We start from the raw sequence: 10,912 nt of genomic DNA on the forward strand, positions 1-10,912 counted from the left end.
CCCCTAAAATGGGGGGTCCTAGTCTATGGGAGGGGGTGAGTGTGCATGTGGCAGGGCAAGAAGAAACCAGATGAGGCTCATCAGGGCCACTACGACCTATTGTTGCCATCATGGTCCTGACCCACATGAACTACCCCCAGTTCACAGATGCTAGCTGTGCTGGTGGTTCTCAGTTGCTTTCTGCTGCCTGAGGGGCTGAAGTCTGTGAGGCGGTCTCCTCCATAGCCAACTCTATCAGTAAAAGCATGGCTTGATCTGCAGCCATCCAAGGCTCATCCCGACACTTACCCTCCAGCTCCTTCCCCTGCACAAGTCAAAACATAGTCCTGTCTGCTGCTGCGTTGCAGGCTTGCATCTCCCTGAGACAGGCTGCTGCTTAAAGCCAATTCACTTTGATAGGGTATTGAATAACATTAATATGTTAAAAATGCTAAATGTTGTGAAAAATGCTATCAGTCCTAGTGAATTCACAGTTCACGCAGGCCAAGGTCTTGGCAGGCTTGGGGGAGTTCATAACTTCTCATTTCAGACTGGGGAAGGGGACATTAGGACCTTAGAGTTAGATGTCCAAACCTAAGTGGGATGAGCCCCAATATCTGCCTGTGAGGATGCACTTGACCATAGACCGGCCTGAGGTTGCTGGAGGAGCTGCAGAGCCAGCCCTGTCCCTCAGCTCTCTTGGGGAGACTGAAAGGGCCGTCTGTTAGCTCTGGTGTCCACACAACTCACAGCCTTATGTCCCCAGGGAAAGCACTGGTGGCTTCAGCTCCTGCCAAGCCCCTGCAGAATAAGCAGCAGCTTTGGGGGCTGTGGGTGTGCCTCTGTGACATTGAAGTGAGCACCCTGGGTGCACCCAGGGACAGCCCCACACCAGAGCCCCACGGCACCACACCAGCTGGGGAAAAGGCTGGGACTAGCACCGAGCCCTTCTTGTCCTGCAGGTCCGCTCCCTTCAGGATGTTGTCATCTAGGGAGGACCATTTTCCTTCCATGGAGGACATCGCTGGCTTGCGTAGCCTTTTGGTAGGCACCAGCTTACGCCAACAGAGAGTTGGCCAGAGAGCAAGTGGCAATTCAGTCAGGGCTTCTCTTCTGTGGCATTTCTTCCTTCCTTCTCTGCCTGCCTGGGGCCATGGCGTGGAAAGGGGAGCAGTTATCTGTCCCTCAGCTCCACCGGGAAGGGCCCCTGGAGCTGCTGAGCTCTTGGGCTCCCTGGCAGCAGCAATACAATCGCTGCAAACAGCAGGAGAAGGGATGCACAGGAGGCACCTGAGAGCATCTGTTAAAGCAAAGAGGTACGGTAAATTAAAGCGAAGAGGCATGGTAAGCAGAAAACACTCCAACGGCCAAGAAGAAGGCACGGCCAGGAGCTGCTCTGCCATACTCGTGCCAGCAGAGAGCATTGGCGGAATAGCGAAGCATCCTGCCTGGATGCATGGATGTAGCAGCACATCTCATTCAACATGCTGGCTGAGTTAGCGTTACTGTTTCCACATCACGTATTACACATGTCTGTGCAAAGGTCCTGGCTCTTCAGCATGGTCAGAACTGATCACGAAATCAGGCTGCTCACAGACTCAGGTTGGAAAGACCTCGGGATGCCTCTGCTTCCAAACTCCTGCTTAATAGAGATTCAACATGGAGTTCACATCATGTTGCTTAGGGATTTCTCCAGTCCGGTCTTGAAGACCTCCAAGAATGGAGGCTGGGCCCCTCTTCCAGTGCCTGACTGTCTTCTTGTCTTACAGAGCTAATCCCGTGTACCTGGAGTCTCCGCTCCAGGTAGATTTCACATCTTTTGGATTTCACAGATCACTCGGGCTCTGCAGAATCACAGAATCATAGAATGGTTTGGGTTGGAAGGGACCATTAGAGGTCATCTAGTCCAACCCCCCTGCAATGAGCAGGGACATCTTCAACTAGATCAGGTGGCTCAAAGCCCCGTCCAAGCTGACCTTGAATGTTTCCAGGGATGGGCTGTCTACAACCTCTCTGGGCAAACTAAGAAGCCTTAGCAAAGTCTCCCTCTGTCCTTCAGAGCTTCAGGTCTGCTTCCCGGCTGCCCCAGCCAGCCTCCCAGGAGCCAACCATCTTCCCAGAGCTCACGCTCAGTTCTTCCCAGAGCCAGAAGTCCCCTGTCTTCCAGAGCATCACTCTGGGCGGGCGGGCACCTCTCCCCGCACTGTATGACCTTTTTTTAACTTCATATATAGTGTTTGGATGCCATCTGGCAAGGAAGAAAATTGACCATTTAGCACAGCACGGCTGGTTCAAGCTATGCAGTAAGAAAGTAGGTGGCAAGCAACTAACTCCTAGATTAGCTCCTGAAAAGAACGATTTGGTAGAGCTGCCCACAAGGGCTGAAGATGATTCAGAGACGTTTCCAGCCCTACATCCCATTTCTATAGAAAAGCAATCTCCAGCCCTACAAGATTATCTCCTAGGACTACCAGGGCATGGCTACTGAGCTGTCTAACTCTAGACTTACAAAGAAAGTGAATAGGAATAAGCTCTTATTCCCAATTATTTTTAATTCTTAAAATATTTTCTTTTTAGTGATTTTTTTTTTAACCTGCTCTCATGATTTTGCGGCATTCTCTTGAGATTTTTACTCATTCACAGCATCAAGGAACCACTTTAAAAAAAAAAAAATCGAGCCACTTTTAAGTAGCTCCTTAGACATGGGTGTAGGGATTTTCTTTTGCCATCCAAGTGGGGAGTCTTTAGGTGACCCCACAACCAGTGACATCAAGGAAGGATAAAACTGGCTACCGCTCTTTGTCCAAATACTTGAAGGAAAAAGAACACCCTCTGTAAGTTATATGGATTCCCAAGTAATTCAGCTGTTAAGCTCACCTATATCTGTTGCTATTTGACTTTGTTGAATGATGGCTATGGTGTTCAGAAGACTAGTAATGGATTAAAGACAAAGCTGACAAAAGAACAATGTATTTGGAGGCTAAATGACCTAGCAGGTTACAGTTTTCAGGAGGCATTTAAACCAAGCTTGAAAATGGACTTAAACATCTTAGAATGGTGTATACAAATAGCATTACTGAGCAAGAGATGTGAACTGACATCTCCTTGTCTTCTTGGCACTGGCAATGCCTCGCCTGAAGTGTGATGTCTGGCACTATGTGCAATGCTTCCAAAAAGACGAGTGCCGTAGAGAGCAACAGCAACGATCAAAGTCTAGAAAATCTCGCCGACAGGCAAAGGAATAAAGACACGAGGCTGCAAACTTCTGTGGAAGAGAAGTTGAAGGGGAAAATACGTAAGAGTTCCTGAGTACATAAAGGGACCTGAAGAAAGAGGGAATAAATAAGTCTTTGTTGTTTGTGAAGAGAAGAAATAAGGGTTAAATTGCCCAAGAAGAATTATATTTGATAGAAACGACCAGTTTTTAGGATAGGGTAATCTGTCAGGTAGATTGCAGGAGAGGCTGACAATGTCCATCACTGGTAGACATGCTCCTGCAGAGGCTTCGAGGGACACGCTGAGTGCCCTCTTGCCCATCCATCCTGATTTCATAGAATCATAGAGTACCTCAAGTTGGAAGGGACCCATAAGGATCATTGAGTCTAACTCCCTGCTCCTCACAGGACTACCTAAAACTAAACCCTCCTTGAACTCCGACAGGCTTGGTGCCATGACCACTTCCCTGGGGAGCCTGTTCCAGTGACCGACCACCCTCTCAGTGAAGAACCTTTTCCTAATGTCCAATCTGAACTTCCCCGATGCAGCTTCATACCATTTCCTCGTGTCCTATCACTGGTCACCAGAGGAGATCAGCACTTCCTCCAGTGCCCTCCTTGAGGAAGTTGTAGACTGCAAGGAGGTCCCCCCTCAACCTTCTCTTCTCCAAGCTGAACAAACCAAGTGACCTCTCCCACTCCTCCTAAGTCTTGCCCTTAAGACTTTTCACCATCTTGGTCGCCCTCCTCTGGACACACTCTAATAGTTTGATGTCCTTCTTATATTGAGGCGCCCAAAACTGCACACAGTAGTCGAGGTGGGGCCGCACCAGTGCAGTGTAGAGCGGGACAATCACCCTCCTCGACCGGCTAGCTATGCTGTGCTTGATGCACCCCAGGACACAATCGGCCCTTTAGGCTGCCAGGGCACACTGTTGACTCATATTCAACTTGCCATCAACCCAAACCCCCAGATCTCTTTCCACAGGGCTGCTCTCCAGCCTCTCATCACCCAATTTGTATGTATAACCAGGATTACCCCCTCCCAGGTGCAGAATCCGGCACTTGCTCTGGTTTAAATTTCATACGGTTGGCTCTCCTAGCTTGTGCTCTTAGGCGTTTGGCTGCTCTTATGTGCAGTCTCCATCTGAGCTTGGAAGGTTGATTACCCTCTTCCAGTGTGCTCTCAGTCCCTGCTGGTACATTCCGTTAAGCTAACAATAGACATAAGTATCAGAATTATGGTGTGAAATGGTGGGTTGGGACGTTGGGTACATGAGGGCTTGGGAGGTTGGTACAAACCTGTTGTGGAGAAAGAGCGCAGAAGGCACATTATGCTGGGTGTATGGATGCGAATGTTGGGTAAACTCAGACTCTGGAAATTCAGTTCACAGTTTATGTTAGTTTGAGGTATTATTCCAACACGAGAGCCATCCTGCAGGTGTGAGAGCGCACTGGGATTTATTCAGGTCCTATGAAAGCAAGGCACACTCCAGTTTGCCCAACAGTTTCTGTCATCTTGAAGATCTCTAATGGACAATTTCTGCCTTTGAAATCTGTCCCTGGTGTTCCATGAGTCTCTAGAGATATCTCATGCCCAGAAGTAGCAATTACCACCTACTCCACTGTTTTGTTTTGCTTCCTTTTTTTTCTTTTTTTTTCTCCAGAGGAAAGTCAATTACACCCCGGTGTACTGTCATATAAAATGACCCAAATTAAGTGCAACAACTATGGGGAAAAAATAATGCAGCCATAATTCAAATGGAGGAAACTCTGCTCTTAGGCAAAACAAGAGAGATTTGTCTCACCTGCATGTTGATATCTAAAGTGTCCCCAGAAGCCACCTCATCCTAACGTAGAGAGTACTACCTAAGGAGTGGACATGTGAAGTTAAGTGAGATGATCCCCACCTGGGATGTCAAAGCCAGAGTAATTTCCAATGTTTTCTGGCTGCATTCTCCAGCGTTGAAGCACTCTTGGACAATCAAGAGGAAGAGTTATGCATGAGCCCTTCAAAAAGCCATGTACCTGTGAGACCTTATCCCACACCAAGCTGGACTGAAATAGGCCGCTAGCTCTTACTGTTAGGAGAACACAAAAATACGTGCGCATATGTGTGCATGTTCAGCATAATGCACAGCATTATGTCCCAAAGAAGCCAAGCTAATAACTACAGCATCAGACAGTAAAGGAATCTGAAGTGTCAACCTTATTTTGCCACTGCTGCTTGGCCATAAAGTTAGAGGGCGTATTTCACAGGAGGTATGAATTCGTCATCCCAAAGAGAAGAGTCACATCAAGTTCCCATCTCCTCTGTGAAATGCCGTAGAAATAGCAGGTTCATCCTGGTGTACCAGAGCGAGCGCCTTCCTGCCAAGCAAGCAAGCTCAGTGAGGTCACAAAATAAGTCCTACTGGGGATCTCAGTCAGATGTTTTTAGTTTACGGGTCTCGGTTGCAAGTGAAGACCAACCAGCAAAGCAAGCGGCTTTGGAAACGTGTGGCTGTTCATACAGGGCACCACGGACCCGTTCTGAGGCCAGGGCCGCTCCCATGGGACACGCTGGAGATGGTCAGGAAGAGCACGTGCAACTGAAGCCGTCCAGCGCTTTGCCCGGGAACCACTCGGGGCTCTGCAAGGCTCCTGTGCTGGGTGGCTGCACTGCCGGGCGGCACCCGCAGCAGAGGGGAGCGCTGGGGTGACGTGGGGCTGTGACGTCACTGAGGTGTCCCCACTCTCAGGGCTGTGACCTCGCAGCAGCAGCGTTATAAGACACGTGCCACCATCCCACAGCGTGGCCATAGCGGAGCCTGCACCATGAGCGACGGCAGCTTTCTTCTCAGCCTCGGCATCCTGTTCCTGGTTGCTGGGGCCATCCTGCTCGCCATCGCCCACTGCCCACAGGTACAGGGCTGCTCGGGGCCAGGGGGGCCGCTTGGGGCCAGCGCTGGCACGGGCTGGCCCCAGGTGGGTGACCGTGCCACGCTCCTGTGCCCGCAGGGTGACGGCCGGAGGCGGCGGCGCTGGAGACGGAGGCGGCGAGCGGTGGCACCAGAGCCATGTAAGTCCCCTGTGGGTCCCCCTGGGGCTGCGCAGGTGCGTCCCCAGGCCAGGCCAGGGCCTCTCAGAGCAGCCTAGCCCCGGTGCGGAGCAGCCCGGCTGGGCTGTCCCTGGGTGATCCCAGTGTCCCCGCTGCTCCACAGCTCGGGCAACCCCTCCCTGGTTTGCAGGTGGTCCTGCGGGTCCCCTGTGCGGGCCCTGGCGCTGCAGCCCCAGCTGCACCCACTGCATCAAGGCTGCCCAGGAGCTGCAGCAGCTGGTGCTGTCAGCATGGGCTGGGACCGGGGCCTCAGCCACACTGGATGCTGGCACCTGGCGGGCGGCGTGGCAGGACCTGGAGGAGCTGGTGGAGCAGGGCCAGCTGTCCTGCCACAACTGCAGCTCCTCCGGCTCCTCTGAGAGCCTCGGTCCCCCCGAGAGCCTGAGAGAGATGTGCCTGACTCGAGACGCAGGAGCCCCCCTGGAGACGAGCTCTACCCGCTCCCTCGGACCCGCGCGTGTCGGCAGAGTCTCTTTGGCCCTGATGATGGACCAGGCCAGGAAAGCACTGGAAAAGCAGCTGGAGACCCTGCCCGTGCCGGTGCAGCTGTCCCAGCAGCGAGCGGCACAGCAGCAGGGCTGCCGTGTCCTGCCGAAGGTCATCCCGCCAGGGCAGAGCCAACCCTTGCCACGGCGCGGGCTGTGCACGAAGGCAAACGCCATTGCGGACAACATCAAAGAGAAGGAAGTCCGTAGGGTGGGGGGGGACCCCAACCCCACCAAGGAGCCCCTGCCTCTGCTGGCGCTGTGCCCTCCACCGCTGCTGGCTCCCCCGGACCTGCAGCTCCCCCAGGAGCACAGCGTGTGGGGGCCCCGGGCCCTGGGACAGGCCAGCGCGGTGGAGTACCCCGGGGAGGGACGGCAGGAGCCGCACAGCCCGCACGGCTCTGAGGAGGAGCCAGCCAGCCAACCACCAACGCTGGGGAACGTGGTGAGCGAGAGCCTCCTTCGCCTGGACAGGGACCTGCCGCCACCCGACGAGGAGTGCCTGTGGCCTTTCGGCTTAGCCATGGCCCCCCCAGCCCTTCCCAGCCTGGACAACGGGGCAGCAGGACCAGAAGCAGGACCAGCGGCAGGATCAGCTTCCGTCCTGCCAAAGGAAGAAGTCGGCCGTCAGAGCGACTTCACCACCCGGGGCGGGGGCCAGGCCGACACCGAGGACAGGAGCCGGCCCCGTGCTGCAGCGCCTGTCGTCTTCTCAAGGCTGGAGCTGAGCCTGGAGGTGCGCGGCAAACTCTGGATGCATACAGCAAGAAAATGCCTGGAGATAAAGCTGCAGAGGCTCCCCGTGGCAGTGCAGCAGTCCACGGAAACGCTGCATGGGTCACAGCCCAAAGTGGGGCGGGCAGGGGCCGGGCCCCTGGGGCCATGCAGCGCCTCTCCCCCCTTGCTGAAACTAAAGCACCTCATCCAGCCAGACCAGGACACGCTCCAGCAGCTTGGGGCATCCCTCACCTGCCCGGGGGCCCCCACGACACCGAGCTCCCGCCCGGCGCCTGTCCCCTTCTACGACCCCGTGCTCGGGGAGGGTGGCGGCCAGGCATCCCTGGAGGCCAGCCCCCTGCCCAGCACGTCCAGCTCTAGCGACGAGATGGACATGACCACCACGGGTGCAGCCCTCAGGACACCCCGGAGGGTGGCGAAGGCCTTGGCAGGGCAAGCGTCCACTGTGGTCGCCCCAGGCTTCGTCACAGTGTTCCCTGCTACAGACCTGAGGCCTGAGCTCTGTTGAGGAGCTCACGTGTGGACCCTCCATGGAGGCTTTGTGGCACCAGCCCCAGGAGCCCTATAAGGCCATTGGGGCTGCTGCAAGGCACAGGCCAGAACCGCGGATGGCAGCTTCTACCACCTGACCTCTGCAGTCCCTCTGGAGGGGACCACCAGCATGGAGCGGGCTGCAGCATCCAAGCCCTGTGGGGCTGAAGCAGGCCATGAAGGGCAAAGGTGGTGGTCCTAAAGGAGGCAGTGCTCTGGCAGCTCCAAGAGCTCCCCACGCTGGGGGGAATGATCCCAGGACATCCCCAGGAGCACAGACTTGCAAGGGCAATGGCCTTGTTTTGGACTCCCACAGGGAATACCAGCCCAGATGGCTGTGCCACCTCCCACATTAACACCCTCCAGCTCAGAAGGGACGCTCAGCCAGTACAGCCCATCCTTGCAGCAGCACTGCAGTGCCCCTGCCATCAGGCACATGTGCTCGTGCCACCTGCACCAAGCCCATGGCGCCCAGGATACTGCAGCGGAGCTGACTGGCAACACTCTCTGCTTGGTCCTGTAGAAGATTTGCCAGCGGCAAAAGAAAGTGTCCCCATCTCTGGGGAGCTCTGCCTCTGATGACAGCTGCCCTGCTGTGGAGTGGCAGGGCCAAGCGTTGTGCAGCTGCTGCTTTTAAAAAAAAAAAAGCTCTGTTGTTGTAAAAAAACATGTTAACTTGTTCTTGAGAGGGCTCTGTGAAGGGCCTCACCCTGCCAAGTGGGGCAGGGTGTATTGGGGATGGAAAAGGGAAGGTAGGCGCAGGGGCACTAGGGAAGCTGTGTTGTCCCGGCAGGAGAATGAGGTGATGAGGATCAGCCTGGGCAAGCTGGCTGCTCCTCCTGGAGCTCCTCTTTAGCCCCACCCTGGCTATGGCATGGGGGTCAGCCTCACCCCAAAGCTGCACTGCCCCACACCCAGAGGGGACAGTGGCAGGAACAGGCCATCAGCTCCTTCTGCAGCCAGTCAGATTTTTACACCCTGCAGGGCAGGTCCTTTGGCTCAACTCGACCTGTGACCCAAGCCTTCCCTGAGAGTGGCTCTCTGTAGCCCCAGCACAGCAGTGTCCTCTAGGTCCTGGCCCGGGAGAAAGAATCATAGAATCGTTAAGGTTGGAAAAGACCTCTAAGATCATCGAGTCCAACCATCAACCCAATACCACCATGCCCCCTCTAAACCATATCCCTAAGTGCTGCATCTACACGTCTTTTAAATACTTCCAGGGATGGTGACTCAACCACTTCCCTGGGCAGCCTGTTCCAATGCTTAACCACTGAATAGAATAGAATAGAATAGAATAGAATGGAATAGAATAGTTCCAGTTGGAAGGGACCTACAAGGGTCATCTAGTCCAACTGCCTGACCAATCCAGGGCTCACCAAAAGTTAAAGCATGTTGTTAAGGGTGTTGTTCAAATGCCTCCTGAACACTAACAGGCTTGAGGCATCGACCACGTCTCTAGGAAGGCTGTTCCAGTGTTTGACCACCTTCTCGGTAAAGAAATACTTCCTAATGTCCAGTCTAAACCTCCCCTGGCACAGCTTTGAACCATTCCCACATGTCCTATCACTGGATACCAGGGAGAAGAGATCAGCACCTCCCTCTCCACTTCCCCTCCTCAGGAAGCGGTAGAGAGCAATGAGGTCCCCCCTCAGCCTCCTTTTCTCCAAACTAGACAAACCCAAAGTCCTTAGCTGCTCCTCATAGGACATGCCTTCCAGCCCTTTCACCAGCTTTGTTGCCCTCTCCTGGACACATTCAAGTACCTCAACATCCTTTTTAAATTGTGGGGCCCAGAACTGTACACAGTACTCAAGGTGAGGCCACACCACTGCTGAATACAGCAGGATAATCACCTCTTTTGACTGGCTGGTGATGCTGTGTTTGATGCACCCCAGGATGTGGTTTGCCCTCTTGGCTGCCAGGGCACGCTGCTGACTCGTACTGAGCCTGCTGTCGACCAGCACCCCCAGGTCCCTTTCTGCAGGGCTGCTCTCCAGCCACTCCTCTCCCTGTTTATACTTGTGCCCGGCGTTACTCCGTCCCAGGTGCAGGATCCGGCATTTCGACTTGTTAAATTTCGTCCCGTTAATCATAGCCCAGTGCTCCAGTCTCTCTAGATCCCTCTGCAAGGCCTCTTGTCCCTAACCCAGTTCAGCATCATCAGCAAACCTGCTAATGGGGCATTCCACTCCCGCATCCAGAGCGTTGATAAATACCTTGAGCAGAACCGGCCCTGGAATTGAACCCCGACCGGTCGCCAGCCAGATGCGGTTCCACTCGCTACAACCCTTTGAGCTCTGCCCTTCAGCCAGTTCTTCACCCGGCGCACCGTGAACCAGCTCGTCTCACAGGTGGACACCTTGTCCAGAAGGACGCTGTGAGGGACAGTATCAAAAGCCTTACTAAAATCCAGAAAAGCCACATCCACCACCTTCCCTTTGTCCACGAGGCAGGCGACCATCACAGGATGGGGATGTCAAATCAGTTAAACAGGACTTTCCCTTTCTGAACCCACGCTGACTGTGCCCCATGACTGCGTCATTCTTTAAACGCCTTTCAACAGCACCCAGTATAACCTTCTCCGTAATTCTTCCAGGCACTGAGGTTGGACTCGCAGGTCTGCAGTTCTCTGGATTTTCCCTCACGCCCTTTTTGCACATTGGGATGACACTGCCTGGCTTCCAGGCGAGCAGGGACCGGGCCGAGGTACACGTAGGAGGCGCAGAGCTCCAGGCTGATCCGGCGGTTGATGGCGGCTTCGCCGGCCTGCTGGTAGTTCTGGCGCACCTGCGAAGGGGGCGCTGCCGGGGCCCCCCCCCGGTCAGTCGGTGGTGGTGGTGGCGGCGGCGGCGGGGGGCCCGAGC

At 54.6% G+C, this 10,912-nt stretch overlaps 1 protein-coding gene across 1 annotated transcript in view; it reads right to left on the bottom strand.

Moving 5' to 3' along the window:
• FTH1 (ferritin, heavy polypeptide 1) overlaps positions 1-10,906 on the bottom strand; it is a 54,407-nt gene extending 43,501 nt beyond the window's left edge. The window contains exon 1 of the mRNA XM_009334560.1: positions 10,746-10,906. The gene's annotated coding sequence lies outside the window, so the exon portion shown is untranslated. The remainder of the gene's footprint in view (positions 1-10,745) is intronic.
• Positions 10,907-10,912: the final 6 nt, after the last annotated feature.

Source organism: Pygoscelis adeliae, unplaced genomic scaffold, assembly GCF_000699105.1.
Source record: "Pygoscelis adeliae isolate BGI_AS28 unplaced genomic scaffold, ASM69910v1 Scaffold171, whole genome shotgun sequence".
Classification (NCBI taxonomy): Eukaryota; Metazoa; Chordata; class Aves; order Sphenisciformes; family Spheniscidae; genus Pygoscelis; species Pygoscelis adeliae.